We start from the raw sequence: 21,878 nt of genomic DNA on the forward strand, positions 1-21,878 counted from the left end.
AACAAAAAAAAAGAGGGCATTTAGATCAGGGGACCGTGCAGAACTCAAGCAGGTACAACAAGAGCTAAAGCACAGCATCAAGGTGAGCAAGGACGCCTACAGGAAGAAATTAGAGGACAAACTGGAACAGAACAAGGCCAGGGATGTTTGGAGTGGGATGAGAGAGATCACCGGCTTCCAAAGGAAAGGTGGAGGTGCTGCTGAGGGGGACGAACAACGAGCAAGCACGAAGTTAAACCAGTTCTTCAACAGGTTTGACTCCAGCCCCCCTGCTGCTCCCCTCCCACCACCGCCCCCCAGCAACACCTACAGCAGACACCTCTCTGCTCCACCCCGTCATCACCAACCCCAGCCCCCAGCTTGTCACACACACCACAGAACTTTTTCACACCCGCTGCCGTCTCCCACCGCACCTCCCAGACTGGACTACACCTCACAGCCGACCAGGTGATGAGAGAGCTGGAGAGGCTCAACCAGAGGAAGGCTGCAGGACCTGGCGGCATCAGCCCCCGGGTGCTGAAGGCGTGTGCCAGCCAGCTGTGTGGTGTACTCCAGCACCTCTTCAACCTGAGCCTGCACCTTCAGAGAGAGTCCCAGTGCTATGGAAAACATCCTGCCTGGTCCCAGTGCCCAGAAGAGACATCCTGTAGCACTGAACGACTTTAGGCCAATAGCACTGACCTCTCATGTTATGAAGGTCATGGAGAGACTGGTTCTAGCACATCTCAGACCACTGGTGCTCATCACAAGACCCCCTGCAGTTTGCATACCAGCCCGAAGTTGGTGTGGGACGGCGCAGTGCTGTATTTGCTGCAGAAGGCCTACTCCTCCCTGGACAGACCCAACACCTCAGTCTGCGTCCTGTTCTTCAACTTCTCCAGTGCCTTTAATACCATCCAGCCCAGACTGTTGAAGGCCAAACCGGAGGACATGCAGGTGGACACTCCCCTGGTCACATGGATCGGTGACTACCTGACAGGCAGACCGCAGTTTGTGAAACTGCAGAGCTGCGTGTCTGAGCGACTGACCAGCAACGTCGGAGCCCCCAGGGAACGTGCTGTCCCCTTCCTCTTCACCACCTACACTGCTGACTTCAAGTACTGTACAGAGTCGTGTCATCTCCAGAAGTTTTCAGATGACACGGCCATCGTGAGCAGTGTAGAGAATGGGCAGTAGGACGAGTACAGGGACCTGGTGGACCGCTTTGTCAGGTGGTGTGGGGAGAATCACCTGCAGCTGAATGTGACAAAGACTAAAGAGATGGTGGTGGACTTCAGGAGGAACAGGCCCCCACCCTCTCCTGTCTGCATCAGTGGGACTGATGTGGAAATTGTCACATCATACAAGTACCTGGGCGTCCTTCTGGACAACAAACTGGAGTGGTCCACCAACACTGAGGTAGCCTACAAGAAGGGCCTGAGTCGGCTTTACTTCCTGAGGAGACTCAGGTCCTTCAATGTCTGCAACAGGATGCTCCTGATGTTTTATCAGTCTGTTGTTGCGAGCACCATCTTCTTTGCTGTGGTGTGCTGGGGGGCAGGCATCAAGGCAAAGGATGCAAACAGACTGAACAAACTGATCAGGAAGGCAGAGTCTGTTGTTGGTTCTAAGCTTGTCTCCCTTGAGGAGGTGGCTGAGGACAGAATGCTGGCAAAACTGCTGGCAATAACGGACAATGTCACCCATCCCCTCCATAAGACACTGGACAAGCTGAAGAGTAGCTTCAGCAACAGACTCCTCCAACCCCGCTGTCTGAGGGAGCGATACAGGAAATCATTCCTGCCTGCTGCCATCAGACTGTTCAACACATCCACCTCTGTCAGACCTCACTGAACTGGATTAACACTAGAACTACCAAGGCAGTCATTTTGACTGCTTTCAAAATTTGCGACGTCATAACTTGGTTTAAAAAAAACGTACGTACCAAGAGGACCCTGACTTTTCCTAAATGTGTGTATATTTTATTCTAACATTGTTTTATCATTAAAATTTCAAAACACAAAAGAGATCTGAGTATTACTACCTCAAATGACCATAGCAGTCAAATTGACTGCATGTTTTTGTAGGTGTCATATTTCACTATTTGCTACATTTTCCCGCTCTTTCTCCTGCTCTATTGTCTGTTTGTTTTTTATGCTCTGTGAAGCTAAAACCTAGTTATAGCTTCACTCTAAACCCAAGAGAGACAAAAATGACAAGTAAAAAGAAAATGTCTGTTATGGAGGCTTTAGCCTTGCTTCAGAGTCTTGATGAGGAAGAATCCGACGGAGGAGCAGGTTCAGAGAGTGATGTCTCTTGGTGTTTGGAAGAAGCTTCATCTAGCTCTGAGAGTGATTCAGAAATAATTTCAGAGATGCCCACTAGCAAAAAAAGACGACTGGAAACATCGAATTCCACACTTGCTGACGTCCCATCTGCTAATTTTCAAGGTATGAGGCCTACAGGAGGACTCCTTATTATCATCATTATTATTAGGCTATTGTTTGCTATAATGCATATTTCTGTAATGTAAGCCTGTGCTAGTTTTATGTGATCTTGTGAGCCTTTAGCCTTAGCCTTAGCCTTTATTTAGGTATTGCAGGGGGCCTCCAAATAATTTACAAAACAGCATGATTTTCTGATAGACAGCTTTTGGTCTATCAAGTGTGCCATAAATTGAAAAGGCCTGATAAGATGAATATTCCATGAAATCAAACTAATTAGGCTATAATGTTTTGGTGACAGTGGAACATCCTGAAACTTCAGCGGCACCTACTGTGTTAACCACAAGAGCACTCAGCCCGCCATTGGATGAAGAAGCTGTCCCACAACCCTCAGCACAGAGGCATGAAACAGCGAAAGATGGCACAGTGTGGACTGTAATACAGTCAGGTGAAAACAGCGGAAGGCGTCAGAGTCACAATGTCCTTTCAGAAGCTGCAGGCCCCACAGCACATGTCAAACGCAACATTGAAGATGCCCTCACCTCTTTTCTGTGTTTGGTTGATGATTCCATGCTGAAACACATCAGGGCCTGCACCGTTGCTGAGGCACATAGAGTCAGAGGGGAAAGTTCATGGGATATGACTGTCGATGAGCTAAAGGCCTTCGTTGCTCTAATCTACGTTCGTGGTGCACAAGGTGGAAAAGGCCTGGACTTGGGGAGCTTTTGGTCAGCTGACTGGGGCTGTGCATTTTTCAAGGAGACCATGTCCCCGAAACAGATTTCAGGAAATCTTCACGATTCCTGCGTTTTGACAAAGGAGACCAGACGCACTTTGCGTCTGCAGGAGGAACAAGTTTGCCCTGGTATCTGAAGTTTGGGAGAGATTTGTCCAGAACTGCATCACTTGCTACAAACCAGGTGCTGATATAACTGTTGATGAGCAGCTCTTCCCAACAAAAGCAAGGTGCAGCTTCATCCAGTATATAGCTAGCAAACCTGACAAATTTGGTATCAAGTTCTGGCTTGCTGCTGATGTTGATACCAAATATATGCTGAATGCTGCGCCATATCTGGGCAAAGATGAGACACGGAGGCCAGGACAGCGACTGGGAGACAGTGTGGTGTTGAAATTGGCTGAGCCTTTCCTGGGGAAGGGGAGAAACATCACCACTGATAACTTCTTTACTTCCCTTGAACTTGCCAAGGCACTAAAGGCCCAGAAAACCAGCCTGGTTGGTACGGTAAATAAGAGCAGACGAGAGCTTCCTCCATCTGTAAAGGAGCAAAGGGCCCTGCACACTACAGAGGTGCTGAAATGTGACAGTGCAACCCTAACAGTCTATCAGTGCAAACCAAGGAAAAATGTCTCCATTCTAAGCACTGTCCACACAGCTGTCAACATCACAGGTGGCCACAAGGCTAAACCAGAGACTGTTACATACTACAACAGAACCAAGGTTGGAGTAGATGTGCTTGATCAAATGGCGAGGAAATACTCAGTGAAAGCACCTACACGAAGATGGCCATTGGCGGTCTTTTATAATATTCTTGACCTGGCTGCCATAAATGCTTCGATCCTGTTCAAGAAATGCACCAATGAGATGATGTCACGGAGGAACTTCATACTGCGACTCGCAAATGAACTTCGCTCCGGACACATGACAGCGAAAGCCAGACAAATGATGGTGCGAGAGCCCCAGTTGGAGCAGCAGAAGATGGAGAGGAGAAGGCAGTGCCAAGTGCAAAGAAATTGTAAGAAAAACAAAGCAAAGGATACTTGTGTCAATGTCACAAGGTAGTGTGTGCGGGAGCTGCACATGGAAGGTACAGGTTACCTGTGCTGACTGTGAGTGATTGTGAGCCATAAGCAAAACTTGGCATCATAACAGCAGAGTGTCTTCAGCTGGCTGCCAGCCATCACAGCATTTTAGAATCTTCATAATAGTTAACATTTTCATTGTTAAGGTCTAATGATAACACCAACCTATTTTGAAAGCAGGATACATTTGTTTTTATTTCACAGAGAAAATGGTTGCAGTTCGAGTTTGCCTGTGTAATTGCAGAGAAGTTATGTTGTGTCAATTAAATAAATAAAACACTGATTCATTATAGTTTTCATTTAGTGTCTTGATGTGTTTTTTACCTATTCCACCAATTTATTCTTAGATGTTTTTAATGATAATCCAAATTATAATCAAATAATGTCCGAGCAGTCAAAATGACTGCTATGGTCATTCTAGTAGTTGCAGAATTCTGGTAGACCAAGTGTTAAACTCTGTCACTCCACATCCAAACAGTACAGACTGCAGTATGTGTGTATGCATATCATGTATATATATGTACAAATATATAACATCGGATCGGCCTGTATTGTATTATAAATATTATATTATACATCACTATATATATATATATATATATATATATATATATATATATATATTTATACCATTATTACTATTCTATCATTATTATTATATTATATTATATTATACATAACATTGGTCATCAGACATAAAAATGTCAAGTGCTAATGTCATGTTGCTGATACTATTATTAATATTAGTATTATGGATATTATTACTACTATTATTATTATTATTATTACTACTATTATTAATACTATCACTACTATTATGTGTGCGATGCCTTCAAACTGATGTTATTACCATTATTAGTATTATATGTACACCTCTAAATATTCCCCTATTTCTGCTGTCATCATTACCATGCTCATGTGTATCCTTGCCATCATCAGATTGCACCTTACCACTGCATTTGCACTACCTCAGTACTCTTTTGCACTACCTCAACATTCTATTTATTCTATTTTTATATATTTATGTTTATTTCTATCTTCTATTATTCTTCTTATTTTTCTGTGTATGTCTCTGTATGTCTTACGTGCCAAGCTGCTGTGACAACTAAATTTCCCTCCGGGGATCAATAAAGTCGTCTAAGTCTAAGTCTAAATAGTTACCCAGATTGATTACTATAATTACCTCACGTTATATTGCCCAGCCCTAGCAGCAGCTATATTGGAGACACTAAAGTAGAACCTGGTTCCTTGTGTCAAAATGCAGATGAAGTTCCTGAGTTACTAAAACAAATACAGAAAGTTATATTTAAGCCACAGTGACCCAATATTTCAAACTTTGGACCTGGAACAAGGAAATGAACAACTGTATGGTTTACAGTACATGGACAGCACAGTGAGTGGCATCAAGCCCCTTGTCACATTCAGTTCCTTTATTTTTCCAACACAAGAGGACTTGTGTAGGATTTCTTGGTCTAATCCAACAGATTATAGTTTAGAGCTAATTTGCATCTGCAGTCCCTGCAGGTCATAACAAATACACAGCACAATGACATGACAATACAAAGTTGTACGGGAGGAAAGAAAAAAACAAACAAACAAAACAAAAGACACGCAAGAAAAATAATACACACAGTAGCACATGAGGTCAAGTGATACAAAAAAAGAAGAGACAACGCAACATAAAACTACACAAAAAGCACATCACTTACAAAACACAATAAAAAGCTACATACAACAGCGCATTCCAAGTGAATCCTTTTCAAATTAAAAAATAAACAAGTTAAAAAGTGAGAGTTCAAGGTCAGTGAGTGCAGAGCTGAGCAGCTTTTAATTGTCTTTTCAAGGTGGTTTTGAAAGTCCTGATAGAGCTGCAGCTCCTCACATCGTCAGGCAGAGTGTTCCACTGATTTGTAGCTTTTACAGAAAAAGCTGATAGTCCAAAAGCAGTGCGACGAAATGGCATATTACAGTCCTGTACAGAGGATCTAGAGGATTTAATAGACCTTACTGAGCGAGTATACACAAAGTCACATAGTGGAGGCCAAACCATTCAGAATTTCATAAACCAAGCATAAATTTGAAAATAATCTAAAAGTCTCAAAGTTCAGTAAATTGTTTTTCTCCAGTATCCTAATGATGATAGTGCAGAGGCTTTTTCCCCAAAGTTTTTAAGGTTTGTTTGTACAGTGACTCAAGGGGTCGCATGGCTGTTTTGCCAGCTTGCCCCCAGCATGTGTAACAGTACGACATGTGCAAGAGAATCATAGCATGCATAAACACCTTAGCAGCATCCACAGAGAGATAGTTTCTAATGTGTCTGAAGTTTACTAGGTTATAGTTTAGTTTTCATCATTTTCTTTATGATTCTTAAAGTTTACATTTTGATCCAAAATCACACGAAGGTATTTAAAATCTGACTATGTCAATCCTTTCACCGTCAATAAAAATGTCGACATTAGGAGGTTCTACCATAGTTTTAGAAAAAAACATACCCTTCGTTTTACTGACATTCAGACACAGACATGACTGATCAAGCCATTGCCTCATTTTTTTAAACTCATTTGTTAGCTTGGTAGCTGCTAACTCAGGTGTTTTTACATGTATGCATACAACTGTATCATCAGCAAGAATTTGTATTTCTATGTCATGACAGTTTTGGGAGATCGTTGATGTAAAGGCTGAATAGTAGTGGACCCAGTGCAGACCCTTGTGGAACACCTATTGTGCTTTTATTGTAAATGGACAGTGAATCACCCACTTTAACACATTGAAAGCTATTTAATGAATACAAAGACACTCATGCCAGTGCTCCAAATGAAAAATTAAATCTGGAGAGTCTAGACAGTAAAACATTATGATTTACAGTATCGAATGCTTTATGCAGATCCAAAAATACAGCCCCAGCCACTCCTCCTTTGTCAATCCTATTTTTATTTGCTCTATTAAGTGCAAGGCAGCTGTCTCAGTGGAATGATTTGGTCTAAAACCAAACTGCATATGATGCAAACCAAAAGCACTTGTATTGAGGATAGTTGTCAGTTATTCAATGCAGAGAGAGAACTGGCAGGATACTTATTGGCCTGTAGATACTGGTGTTAAGGTGGTCTCCTGATTTAAAAACAGGTGTCAAAACATCAAAGTAAGCACTTATTAAAGACAGAGGCAACAGCTTGATGATCTTGGATTAACTCACTCTGTAATTTAAGTTTTAAATTACCTGAAGATGTTTGGTCCTCTCCTGTGGGGTTATCAATGTTTTTCCAGATCAATTTACTGTTTGCCTTTGCCTTTTTTTAATATTTTATGATAAAACTGTGATTTAGCTAATCTTAACTCATGAACAACTTTATTCCTTTGACTTTTGTAGATAAACATGTAGGTGTCTTATCTAGCTTTAATTGCTTTCATTAGTGCAGCATCTCTGCTCTTCATCAGCTTCCATAAGTTTACATTGAACCAGGTATATATATATTTTTTATTTTAACTGCACATTCATGTAACATTTTTCCTTCACAGAGTTGATTCTACAAGTAAAGGTGTTACAGCCATAGTTTAGTTTATCAGAGGACAGACATCATCCCAGTTTAAGTTGTTAATCTCACTGACAAATTCTGCCTGTTTGGCTCTTGGGATGCACTGAAGGGTCCTAGTCTTAGATGCTGTGTTCCTAAATCGATTTTTTGTGAATTTTCTCGCAAAAAGGGTAAAGTAATGATGTGACAGACCAGGGATTAAATGATAAGTTTTGATTATTTTCTCTGGCTTGTTGGTCAATATGAAGTCAATTTGTGTGCTTGAATGTTTCGCTAGAGTGTTTCGTTATCCTTTACTGAGATGTAGGAAACAGTAAGAAAAAGAGAATTGGGTGAGTGACATGGGGAAGGCAGTAATGTTTGTTTATGAAGCGGAGCAAGATAAACCTCTTGTCTCTTCAGGACTGCTGAGAGCCAGAGCAGCAAACACACTGCAGCTGCTACTAAACTCAGCAAAGCACACACTTCAGTCTCTGTGAGCCAGTTTCCATGACAATAATCTGCCATTTTAGACCTGAGCTATAGAGCTATAGTGCCTGTGCTTCATGTCACCAGCATGTTTGCCAATCAAGAATTTTCTGTCATCTACCAACTTTAAAAGCATTAATGGGTCATTCTAAATGCCATTCATAATTTTAATGGATGCAAGATGATTGCTATTGATGCAAAACAGTGATATAGGCCTAACATGGCTTTACAAAATTACATTGGATGTAAAAAAAAAGTGGCATACAGTCAAATAGAGTAAACAGATAAATGTAACAGAATTTCTTGACTGGATTTGTGGCTCTCAGGCTTCATTTTCTCTTCATGAAGGACTACAGAAAGTGATGCCTGATACTGTCTTGATGTCATGGGGGGCTCCAAAGAATTTTTGGTAAAATATTAATGTGTAACTTTTCAATGAGCCATTCATAAGCTTGATCTGATTCTTTTATTCTATAGTGTAGTTCAATAAATGTCAGCCATGAGCACCAGCTTTTAAATTTTCAAATTTACCAGCACGGTAAACAAGAGAAACAAAGAACAAATGTCCAGTGTCTGGGTCCTAAATTCCAAATATGTGTCCATTTCTCAACTATTTATATTTCCTCAGTGCAATAAATGGCCCACATATTTAAAAAAAAGGGGGTTTCTCATAAAACTTTATTGCAAGTTGTGAATATTGTCATGTTAAGTCCATAGCTAACTGGGTATGCAAACTTCTGTTATCAAACAGACTTTAGTTCAATATTCCCTCGTCTTCCCTCACAGAGTTGTTAGGTTTGTTTGCTCCCATTTTTTTTCAGGCTATAAAATATAACTGCCCTAGAGCTTTCTGTGTATTTTACAATCTGGGACAGTCCCTGGAGTACAGGATGTGCAGCATGTTTGGCGTGCGAATGGACTCTGTCACATATCTTTGCAGCCACCATACTGTTAACTTTGATGGCTATCTTCTCTAAATCATGGCCTGGCAATGTTCATTATGAAATGTGACATATTTTGCATGATATTTGGAATAAAAAAACAATACTGGCATCACTAGAAAGCTACAAATCGCCTCTTTCAAACAATATACAAGACCTTTTTTTTCATTTTGATTTAGATTTTGATTTTAGATGAATCGTTTTTAATGATTTGATATATATCTATTGTCTTTTTTGGACTTTTTAGAGCAGACTGGTTGTAACAAAGGTATAAATGGCAATACACTCAAGTAACGATTAGAAGTACAGTTTTTAAAATGAGGAGCGCAGTAACATCAGAGCCCCCCAGGGCTGTGTGCTCAGCCCCCTCCTGTTCAAATTGTACACCCATGACTGCACTCCCAGACATCAGGAGAACTCTATTGTGAAGTATGCAGATGACACTACTATCATTGGCCATATTACAAACAACTATGAGAGTTCATACCGGGAGGAAATCAGCAATCTTGCCGAGAAGTGCACAGAGAGCAACCTACTACTCAACGTCAGCAAAATGAAGGGGCTAATTGTTGATTTAAGAAAGAAGGAGACAAAGACACACACCCCTGTCTACATCAGTGGAACTGAGGTGGAGCAGGTGAACAGCTATAGGTTCCTTGGAGTCACTATCACTGAGAACCTATCTTTGTCATCGCACATCACCACCCAGGTTAAAAAAGCACAAAAAAGGCCCTACTTCCTATGGATACTGAGGAGGGCTAAATTCTGGAGCAAGATCCTGGTTAACTTCTACAGAGGAGCAATAGAAAGCATACTAACTGGAAACATCACAAACTGGCATGGTTCGTGCACAGCCCAGGGCAGGAGGCTCTACAGCGAGTGATTAAAACTGCCCAAAACATCACTGGTTCCCATTTAAAGAGTGTTAGTGACCTCGGTGAGGTGTCTACACAGAGCCCAGAGGATACTGAAATACAGTGGGTACGGAAAGTATTCAGACCCCCTTAAATTTTTCACTCTTGTGATATTGCAGCCGGACAGCCTAAAATCATTTAAGTTCATTTTTTTTCCTCATTAATGTACACACAGCACCCCATATTGACAGAAAAACACAGAATTGTTGACATTTTCGCAGATTTATTAAAAAAGAAACACTGAAATATCACATTTCAGTGTTTCAAAACACCTGAAGGTTGTAGGTCTATCCAACTGTGTCTGAGACATTTTGCTCTACAGCTGTTGATAATGCCTCTTAGAAATCAGAAATGAATTGAAAGGTTCCAGACAACCTCACATTTACAATTCAGTCTGAATGTAAGACTATTAAAATGGCTAAATATTTCAATGTGCTGTTTGGATTGACTATATTTTTCTTCTTGCACTGTTGCAACTAAAGAAATATCTTGTTAACATAAGTGCAAGAAAGTGCAAAAGCCAAGATGATCCTTTACTTACGTAAAGTGGCATACATGCATTTCCCCACAGTGGGACTAATTGTCATGGTGTATACCTGCCTGCCTGCCTCCTCCTCCTCCTCTGCTGCCAGTACTTTTCCACTCACCCTCCCTCTGCTCACCCCACCTGCAAACCACGCCCACCTCCACAGCCTGCTCACCTCACAGCTGCAACTGATCACCAATCAACCCTGCATATAAGCCACTCCAGCACACTCACTCTCTGCCAGGTTGTTCTACAGCACTATGCGAGACTTTCCAGCGTTCTTCTGCCAGATCTTCCGACGCCGACTCTGCCTGTCCCCGACCAACTCTCCTCGCCTGACTCCTCGTGTTCCTACCTGCCTTCTGTCCCTGACCACGTGCTGTTTCAGCGTTTTGGAATCCTGACTGCTCTACTGGTAACGTCTCCTCTGCCTGGCTTCGACAATCCTTCTGCTCTCTCCTGATCGGTACTGCTGCCACCGCGGACTGCTTTTCTGGTTACGGAACTCCTGCCTGCCCTCGACTATCCCTGTGCTCACCCGACGACATTCCCTCTCCACGTGTTATTGGCTCGACGGGCTACGAGGCTTCCTGCTCACCAGCTGCAGCAGCCACAAGGTTCGTGTCTTCTCCTCGTGAGATCCCCAGAGACTGTGTTTGGGCTCTCAGCCTGAAGAACGAGCTTTCCACACCATTGACTGAGCAATATTGACTTTGATTGTGTTGGTTTAAATAAAGTTTATTACCAACCGTCCCTGAGCATCCGAGTACTGCATTTGGGTCCAACACTCACCCGTTACACTAATAAAGGGCTGTCTTATCTTATCTTATCTTATCTTATGTATTCAGGCAGGTCCACACAGGCGTCCAGTGTAGATTCAAGTCAAGAAATACTCTTTCACATCAACCATTTGCTGCCTTGCATTTACACACTGTATACTGTATCAGTCAGACAGAAATCCTGTGGGACTGCCATAAGGCATTGGTGCCTTATGGTGTGTGCCAGTTGGAATATAAAATGATTCCATATCTTCTCTCACTGAACTTTTTTTCATGAGCCAGTCATGATGAAAGATGATTACTTTTTATTCTAATTGTAATGAGCCACTTTGATTTCCCATAGGCTTTCACCACAGAGAGCATTTATCAATGAGCACTCGATCTAGGGAAATACCGTGTGTGTGTGTGCATGCGTTTGTGTGTGTGTGTGTGTGTGTGTGTGTGTGTGTGTGTGACAAAGCAATATTTACCATTATTGTTTAAATGGTAAAGAACAGCACTGATAGTGTTCCTAGAGGGAACATGTACTGGGAAAATACCTTCATTCATCTGCTGTGGCTCATAGAAAGGGATTGTTTTATGTCCTCTCTTCATCAATCAATATTGACTTTAAACAGGTTTTTCATTAACTTCATTAGTGGTTTTGTTAATATTTATAAGCATTTAATTAATTTTAGTGTTCACAAATGTTTGCAAACATTGTGAGATGTTATGTTATCACAACATAGATGCAATTTTCACCAGTGACTGGATTTTTTTGTGAAAATTCTGCTCAACAAATAGGACATCAATCAGCCTCATGGGGACGCTATAATTATGGCCCAAAGCTTTAATTTTGAAAATGCCATTCATTCTAAAATTTGAAAGATTTGTAAAATAATAGGGGGGCTCATTAGAATGATAATCTAATCTAAAAAATGAGAATGTAATTCCACAATAGCATTGTAATTTCCCATGTATGTGTAAATATATTTATGTGTAAATATTCAAATTAAATTGCAAAAATCAAACATGTTCTTTAATTTCCACATACCCATGTGGACATATTGAAATAAAAATGGAAGAGCAATGTAACATTTTAATTTAAGAGCGAACCCAGTTGTACAGTAAACAATACTGAAATGTTGATGAAGATTTTAAAAATTAAATGCAGTATAAACAATGTTACCTGATTTTATTTGATTTATGCAACCAATATTTCAGTCAAAATGAAATGAAAACACTATTTTTTATTGAAGTAGAAAGCAAAACAGTGCTCCCAGTACATTTACATATCACCACGCTCTTTTGGTGTCACAAATAAAATGAAAAAGCAATCTCTTAGTCCTTCATTTAAAGCCGCTCTTTGGGGAGAGCCTCACTTCCCTCACTTTCACCCCCCATCCACTGTATTTATAAAACTTTGCCTTGTATCACTGCTACTTTCGATAGTTAAATTGCAAACTGTAGCCGGTGCGGACAGACATAGCATAGCCTCTGCTAGCCATCCCCCGGCAACCCCTGTGCAGCCGGCAGGCTGGGTGGCTGTCCGAGCAAAGCACAGTAAGCCGCAGCCCACGGTACACCACCCACCCCCACTTCACATTTCAAAGAATTCCCCGCTCAGCAATACACAACCCTGGTCATTGGTAGCTCTGTTTTGCGAAATGTGAAGTTAGTGACACCAGCGGCCAAAGTCAAATGCATGCCTGGGGCCAGAGCTGATGACGTCGGGTCAAATTTGAAGCTGCTGGCTAGGGCTAAGCGTAAATACAATAAGATTGTTATTCACGTTGGCGGCAATGACACCTGGTTACGCCAATCGGAGGTCACTAAAATCAACATAGAGTCGATGTGTGAGTATGCAAAGACAATGTTGGACACCATAATCTTCTCTGAACCCCTCCCCAATATGACCAGTGATGACATGTTTAGCCGCATGTCATCACTCAACCGCTGGTTGTCGTGGTAAACCTGTTCTTATCCGGAGGAATGGCGTCCATCCAAAGTGGGATGGACGCCATTTATTAGAAGCCCACAGCCATGACATCCCAGAGTTGGGACCAGGGTGCAGAGTTGCAGTCTTACACACTTCTCTGAGCTTCTAGCACAGTCATACACCCATAATGTAAATGTTATAAAAACGGTGCCTGTCCCCCGACCACTTCATTTGTTTGAATCTAAAATAAATAAAAGGAGAGTTGCACAAAAAATCTCCTTAATACATCTCCTGTCAAACAGCATCATAACAGGAGAATTAAATGAGAACTCTTAAAGATTAGATCCCTATCAACCAAAGCTCTTTTAGTCACTGATTTAATATTGGATAATCATATTGATTTATTATGCCTAACTGAGACCTGGCTTTGTCCTGATGAATACATTAGCCTGAATGAATCCACTATTCCTGGTCATGTAAATAGACACGTTGCGTGCAACACTGGCCGAGGAGGGGGAGTCACTGCTATTTTTAATTCAAGCTTAGCAATTCACCCTAAAGCTAAGCTAAACTATAGTTCATTTGAAAGCCTTTTACTTCGTCTTTCTCACCCATCCTGGAAAACTCTACAGCCAATTCTATTTGTTATAGTGTACCGTGCCCCTGGCCCATACTCTGAATTCTCTGAGCTTATATCAAGTTTAGTGCTTAAATCAAACAAAGTAATTATCACAGTGGATTTTAACATCCATATGGATATTAATAATGATAGACTTAGCTCTGCTTTCTCCATGCTTTTGGGTTCAGTTGGCTTCAGTCAGTGTGTACATAAACCCACCCACCTGCTACAACCATACCTGAGATCTTGTCCTCGCATATGGCATCGATAATAAAGATTTATTAGTCTTCCCCGAGAATCCTGCTCTGTCAGACTAGGGCTTCACAATTTAATCAAATTTTAATCATGAACACGATTTTGGCCGCTACGATTAAATTACCCTGATCGTCCACGATATTTACATCTAAAATGCAGGCTCTGCTACATATCTAATCAAGCACTCTCTCCATCAGTTGTCAGTCAACCACCAGGGGACGAACGCATGGTTAAGGCTTCATTAAGCTGCCTAAATAACAAGCGAGCGCACCCTGCAGCAGGAGCCTTTTGTCACACTGTGGACTGATGAGAGTGAGTCATGTCAAGAGAAGAAAGTACAGCAGGAATTGGAGCGGAGCATCACAGTGAGGAGCTAGTGCCTTGAAAGGGATCAACATCCATTGTCTGGACCTGTTTCAGATTCAGGGCAAGTGACGTTACACAAGAAGTAGTCATATGTAAAGAGTGCAGCAGAGTTGTGTCTGCCCCGCAGGGTAACACAACTTATCTGTTCAACCATCTGAAAAAACATCACGAACACAAATACGAGAAATATATGAAGTCCAAAGCTAACGTTGCTTCACAAAATCTCTGTCCATGTCCAGCGGCAACCCAGACAAAGATAACAGCGACCCTGCACCGGGCAACACTGTATCCATCTACCTCTGAAAGACACGCTGAAATAACACGCAATATCGTGTTATTTGGCCAAAGACGTGTCAAAAAAATACAGTAAGCAACGAGGGCTTCAGAAAAATGGTCAACATATGGTCACGCAATTATTTCGCCAAAGTGGCACTTCCTACACTGTATGAAAAATGTCGGGGAGAGAAATCACAACTATTGGAGCTGTACTTGTCCTTGACAATACTTTCCACGTGAAAAGTAGATGCTTGCAGACGTAATTTTTCGCACAAGACCACAGAGGAGAAACTATAGCCCAGGGACTACAGGAGGCACTGGTTTCTTGGAGTCTGCAAGAGGACAAACTAGCCTGTCTCACAACAGACAGTGGCGCGAATGTCGTCAAGGCAGCTTCTCTAAATAAATGGATGAGACTTCAGTGCTTTGGCCATGCAATTGGTGAGTAGGACAAATAAAAAATACAATTTAAATCTATACTAATATAATGGAGTGAATGTCAATGGATGAATTATCAAATGTTATATAATATGTATTATTTATTTATTTATTTATTACAATTTACAAGTTAAATAACAAAACAATAAAATAAAATGATTATTTAAAGTTTCATTTTGCACAGAAAACTGTTTACATATTGTTTGTTGAAAAGTAGTGCAATAAAAATAAAGATGTTTTCCCTAACATCATGAATAATCGTGAATAATAATCCTGATTACAATATTATGTCAGACATATAGCCTTATGTCAGACCATCATTTAATAACTTTCAATTATTTATTACTCAACTACAAGCCTCTCAGCAAGACCTACTATTCTAGATGTGTATCTGATTCAGCAGTGGCTAAATTTAAGAAGCACTGACATCATTACCATGTCTTACAGTGGCTGAGAATGCTCTTACTAACTTAAGTCATTCTCAAATTGATTGTCTCATTGATAGTGCGACTGGCTCACTTTAAACAGCTCTCGACACTGTTGCACCTTTCAAGAAGAAGATAATGAAACAAAGAAAATTAGTCCCATGGTTTAACCTGTAGATCCGCAAATTGAAACAAACCACGAAAATTTGAAAGAAATTGCCGTTCAACCAACTTCGGAAACAATCCCAGGTTTCTTTTGAACACTGTAGCCAGGGTGACTCAGAGCCACAGCTCCATAGAGCCTTGTATTTCTTCATCCCTAAGCAGTGATGACTTTATGAGTTTCTTTAATGATAAAATTATAACTATTAGAGCCAGAATCCATCATCTCTTGCCCTTAACTGACCTGACACCGGACTCAGGTAGCTTGGATATGGCAGCAAGGCCTGGAATTTATTTGGACCGTTTTTCCCCCATTGACCTTCGCCGACTCCTGCATCTAAGCCATCAACATGCCCGCTAGACCCCATCCCAACTAAGCTACTTAAGGAAGCTCTACCCTTATTAGACAATTCTTTATTAGATATAATCAGTGCGTCTTTATTAACAGGCTATGTACCACAGTCCTTTAAAGTAGCTGTCATTAAACCTCTTCTAAAGAAGCCCACTCTCAATCCTAAGATTTTAGCTAACTATTGACCGATATCTAATCTCCCCTTTATTTCTAAAATCCTTGAGAAAGTGAATGCTCATCAACTCTGTGACTTTCTCCAAGATAATAGTTTATTCGAGGACTTTCAGTCAGGCTTTAGACTTCATCATAGTACAGAGACGGCACTAGTAAAAATTAATAATGACTTATTGATTGCTTCTGATTCAGGTCTGGTCTCTGTTTTATTCCTTTGAGATCTCAGTGCCGCTTTTGACACCATTGACCATCAAATCTTGCTGCGCAGAATGGAACAGTTAATTGGCCTTAAAGGAACAGCACTGACCTGGTTTAAATCTTACTCATCAGATCATTCCCAGTTTGATCACATTATTAATGATCAATCCTCCTAACATACTAAGGTCTGCTTCAGAGTGCCACAAGGTTCTGTGCCTTGACCAATCCTTTTTACTTTAAATATGCTTCCTTTAGGCAACATTATTAGAAAACACTATACATTTTCATCGTTATGGTGACTATACGCAATTGTATCTATCTATGAAACCAGATGAAACTGATCAGCTATCTAGACTTCAAACATTTCTTAAGGACATAAAAGCCCGAATGAGCCATAATTTCTTGATGTTGAATTCAGACAAAACTGAAGTTATTGTTCTTGGCCCCAAACACCTCAGAAACTCCCTTTCTAACAATGTAATTACCTTGTAATTACCTGTAAGACATGGTAATGATGTCAATGCTTCTTAAATTTAGCCACTGCTGAATCAGATAGACATCTAGAATAGTAGGTCTTGCTGAGAGGCTTGTAGTTGAGTACCTTGGCCTCTAGCGCATCTGTAAGGGACCTTGGAGTTTTATTTGATCAAAATTTATCTTTTGCCTCCCATATAAAACAAACTTCAAGGACTGCTTTCGTTCACTTGTGTGACATCGCAAAATTAGCCATATCTTATCCCAGACAGATGCTGAAAAATTAGTACATGCATTTGTCACCTCTAGGCTGGATTACTGTAATTCCCTTTTATTCGGTTGCCCCAAAAAATCACTTAGGTCTCTCCAACTGGTGCAGAACGCTGCTACACATGTTCTAACGGGAACCAAGAAAAGGGACCATATTTCTCCTGTTTTAACTTCATTGCATTAGCTCCCTGTAAAATCCAGGATTGAATTTAAAATCCTCCTCCTTACTTACAAAGCTCTAAATGATCATCCTCCATCCTATCTGTCGCAGCTCACAGTTCCTTATCAACCCTCATGATCACTGCGCTCTGAAAATGCAGGATTAATTGTGGTTCCCAATGTTTCCAAATGCAGGATAGGAACCAGAGCCTTCAGCTACCACGCTCCTCTCTTATGGAACCATCTTCCAGTTTTGGTCAGGGAGGCAGACACTGTTTCAACTTTTAAGGGTAGACTGAAGACCTTCCTCTTTGATAAAGTTTATAATTAAGGCTGGCTCAGGGGGAGGAGGGGGAGATGGCAGAGCTTTCGGCCTGATCCAGCAGGGGTGGTTTTGAGTCCGTTCAGACCTGCCACTCTGGCCCTGCTTCCTCTCTCTTTCTTTCTTTTCCTTCTTTTCTATTACTGCTCTCTGGCATTCATATTTAAGTTGTAATTGCTGATCAATGAGTCTATAATACAAATCACAAGTTGATTTTGAGACTGACTAAAATCCATTCTACTGTTACAAAAAAGACCTGGAATCTGCCTATCTATCAGCGGGCTGCAATCTCCGAGTGCAGCCCGCATTCACTATAAGCTTGCTCCCAAGATGCTGTGATTGTACCACATAGGTACTACACAAAGCGACAAAGGTCAATATTTAAGGGGACCTTTTATGCGTTTTGGGTTTTCCCCTTTTCCTTATTGTTCTGTGTCGCATTTTTGCTTGTAAAAGGTCTCCAAAGTCCAAGCCAAGTCCTTTATCTGATGATTTTCTGTCCCAATTACCTGGCCTACACATTTATCTCATTTCTCATGAAAGTTTTTCAGTTTATCTTTCACCAAAACCTACCATAATTTTAGCCGGGGTAACATAGTCTGACAGCTGACATGGTCAGATATGGGGAAAAACTGTCAGAGTGTGTTCCCCCTGCTATAATGGACAAATTCAGTGAAACTGTTAATCCTATATTGAAAAAGAAAGAAACACCACGTCAAATTCATACTGCTACCTTGTTTCTCCAGAACAGGTGAGCTCTATAATGAAGTCTTCTATTACTGAATTTGTTCATTATAGCAGTGGTACGAGCACAGCATGCTGGAGGGAAACAGATCTAGACAGGTGCACTTGTACAGAGTAAAGAAACCATGGATGAAACACTCTAATTCATTGTTCAGTAAAAGATCCTGATTATTATTTTTTTCATTTTTCTGTACCAGGCCATTTATTTTTTTTAGATTCATTTTTGAAACACAATAATCAAAGCACAAACTAACATGTATTCTCACTGATAACTCTAAAGTTAGTATTGTTTGATGATTCAAGTTTAAAATCTGCAGAAATAAAAGTTAGCACTGGGGTTACACAGGGGTCAGTTCATGGACCACTGCTATTCAATCTGTACATGCTCCTGCTTGGTATTATCACAAAGAAACACAATATACTGTATGTTACCAATCTTATGCAGATGACACACAGTTGTACGCATATTTAACTTTCTTCAGATGACCTCAGTTCTGTTAAAAAAAACTACTATTCATGATATTAATTGCTGGATGTCTACAAGATTTTTACACATGAATACAGAGAAGACTGAGCTACTGGTAGTTGGTCCTGAAGGTCAGAGACAGAAAATATATTCATGCTTTGACTCACTGTTTCAGAAATGCAATCAAATCAATCAAATTATCAAAACTTGGAGCATTCATATTTCAAACTCACTCTGAGAAACTGGTTCATGCATTCATCTCCAGAAGGATAGGCTACTGTAATTTCTTGCATCCCATTTGTTGGTTTATACAACAGAGCCTCTGTCTTCAAGAAAAACACTGTCTTTCCCTATCAGATCATCAGAGTTGCCATGTTGCTTTGTGCTACCATAACCTGAACCGCTGACTCTGATCCTGTACCAGTACCTGCCTGTAAGTCTATATGTCCCCTCACATTGGCATATCACTGAACTGCATGCTGCAACCACTCACACCTACATACATACAATACATATGGTAAATATTCAACTTGTTATGTTGCTAAAATATCTGGGTGTTTCCTATCAAGAACATTTGCAAACAGAAATGAGTTTAATATGACTCATGTTTAAAAGACAGGGCTGAAACCATGAATTTGGCTAAAATGAGCAGGTGTCATGTGAATAGGCACAGTAGTATATATTTTGTGTCTCTGTGTTATAAAATTCCATCACCATTTAAAAGCTACTGAAAAACAGAAAAAAAAACATGCGGCTGCACTGGATGATGTTTCTTCATTACAATTACCTTGGTAAGTGAAGTTCAGTGTGAAACAACTTCACATCTGCATCTTGGATCTCTGAGAGTAGCTCTGCATCACACAGACATTGAGTTCACGCTGCTTTGAGAGTTCAATCAGTTAGTTAGAATGAACATCTCTCAATAAAAAGATTATACTAAAAAAGATAGCAAAATATAATAATATCAGCCATATTCTATCAATTTCAACTAGGCCATCTAGTAACATGACGTGCAATTAATTGGACATAAAGAAATATTCTGATATTTGCATACTTAATAATAAACACAATATGTTGCAATACATCCCATTTTAATATTTGCTAGAATGTATGCAGGCAGAATGGGGATTACATGTTATTAACATTTTTGTTTTCTCATATCGAATGATGGTTATCAAGTGTGGAAATCATAAAATGTTAGTTAGAGAGTTAGATAAAAGAGAATAAAATGGTAAACAAAATAGGAAAACTCAAAGTCTTGAATCTCTGCAAACCTTAAAGCTGTTTCACACAGAACTCAGAAAGTGATCCCAGAGATATAGTTTGTTAATGACTGTGTATGAATAAGGAAAGCAGGCCCCAGAAAGGCTGTTTGGTTTTTAATAAAACAGCAGAGCAGATGGTAGTATGATCTGGGGCACAGAGAGAGAGAGAGGGAGAGAGAGTCAGAAATAACAAAGTGAAAAATATGTCCTCTGCTTTCTTTTTTCTGTTTCACAACTCTCTCCTTCTACACTTGTGTAGCTTTCACATTACATGTCACATTCACCCATTCACACACACACTCACACACTGTGAATGCAATGAAATGGCTTTATTGTTATAAAATGTCATTTTGCAGTTAATTTTTTTTGTACATATCAGTATCCAGAAGTGATTTCTTTGCTTTTATTGGTATGATTTTAGCTATGGAGGAACTGGTCCCAGTAATTGGGGGTGAGTAGGTCCAGAGTTGAGTTCTTCACAGATCTAAAGTTCTGAACCTGATCCAAAAGTTGTTGCTTAAAATTGACAGGCATAAATTAACGATGTAAAAAGAAAGGTCATTTAAAAGGGACCTGACATACTGACACATAGCAGAAAACTATACCTGATTTGACGGAGAGTGATATGCCTGATATAAGCCTGACTTGAGTTCCAGGTTGGCTCATATACTCTGAACTGAATAACCTGTGAAGACTTCATTCCAGGGCCACAAAGGGTGAGCAAACACAGTTCAAGTATTCACCTAAGTCCACTATCATATCATATGTATCATATAATTCAAAGCTGCTCTCATTGTACGGAGGCAAAGATCTGTTCATTTAATACTTACATACCAATTTTGTTTTCAATTTCAAGTTTAATGCTCCTGAACTGGAACAATGAGAATGCTGTCCTGTCATACTTTACTTTGGCATAGGTTTTGTTTTAAAGTTCAGGGTAAGATTTCACCCGTTCATATCACCACCACATTAGACCAATATATCATTTGTTGATGGACATATTCATATTCATATTCCCACTTTTGTTCCAAAATGCTTACTATTTTGTAATCAAGTTTTCAACTCTCTCCCTTGTTCAGAAAAAGATGGTTACTGCTCTGCACTTAAGTATATTGATTACCTTCTACTTAGAACCCAAAAAGGCTGGTCCCGGTCCTGGTTGCACAGCGAACAGATAAACAACATCTTAAGACTGTGGATCCAAAAACAAATCTAAATATTCTGGACAGACCAGAGTCTGCTGGGTAGACATGTATTTGAAATCACATCCAAAAAGCTGTGGAAATGTTCATTAAACAGACAGTAAAATGATGCATTAAATTTGAAAAATCTCAGTACTGGAGCTTCCTCTCCATGTTTGTTGTTGCCTGTCTCAGTAGCCCTTAGCAGTACAGGCTGTGAGAGTCTCCTCCTTATACTCGACACAAGCTGTAACATCACTCTGAAGTCTGAAGTCTGAAGTCATGAAGACATGGTGCTAATTAGAGACAGAGCCAGTCAGAGTCTTTGGTAAAATAACCATCAGTTTAGAGCCTCTCAGTTTGGACAACCCTTAGAGTATTCTAATGGTTCTTCCAGTGGTATTTAGCA

The 21,878-nt window shown here is 40.4% G+C and overlaps 1 protein-coding gene and 1 pseudogene across 1 annotated transcript in view; one reads left to right on the forward strand and one right to left on the reverse strand.

Annotated features, from left to right (window-relative positions):
* LOC121950400 (NT-3 growth factor receptor) overlaps positions 1 to 21,878 on the reverse strand; it is a 269,926-nt gene that overhangs the window by 84,890 nt on the left and 163,158 nt on the right. The gene's annotated exons all lie outside the window — the stretch shown is intronic.
* Positions 13,377 to 17,822, forward strand: LOC148189266 (uncharacterized; annotated as a pseudogene).

This window comes from Plectropomus leopardus, chromosome 7 (assembly GCF_026936395.1).
Source record: "Plectropomus leopardus strain MGB_pleo_1.0 chromosome 7, ASM2693639v1, whole genome shotgun sequence".
Classification (NCBI taxonomy): domain Eukaryota; kingdom Metazoa; phylum Chordata; class Actinopteri; order Perciformes; family Serranidae; genus Plectropomus; species Plectropomus leopardus.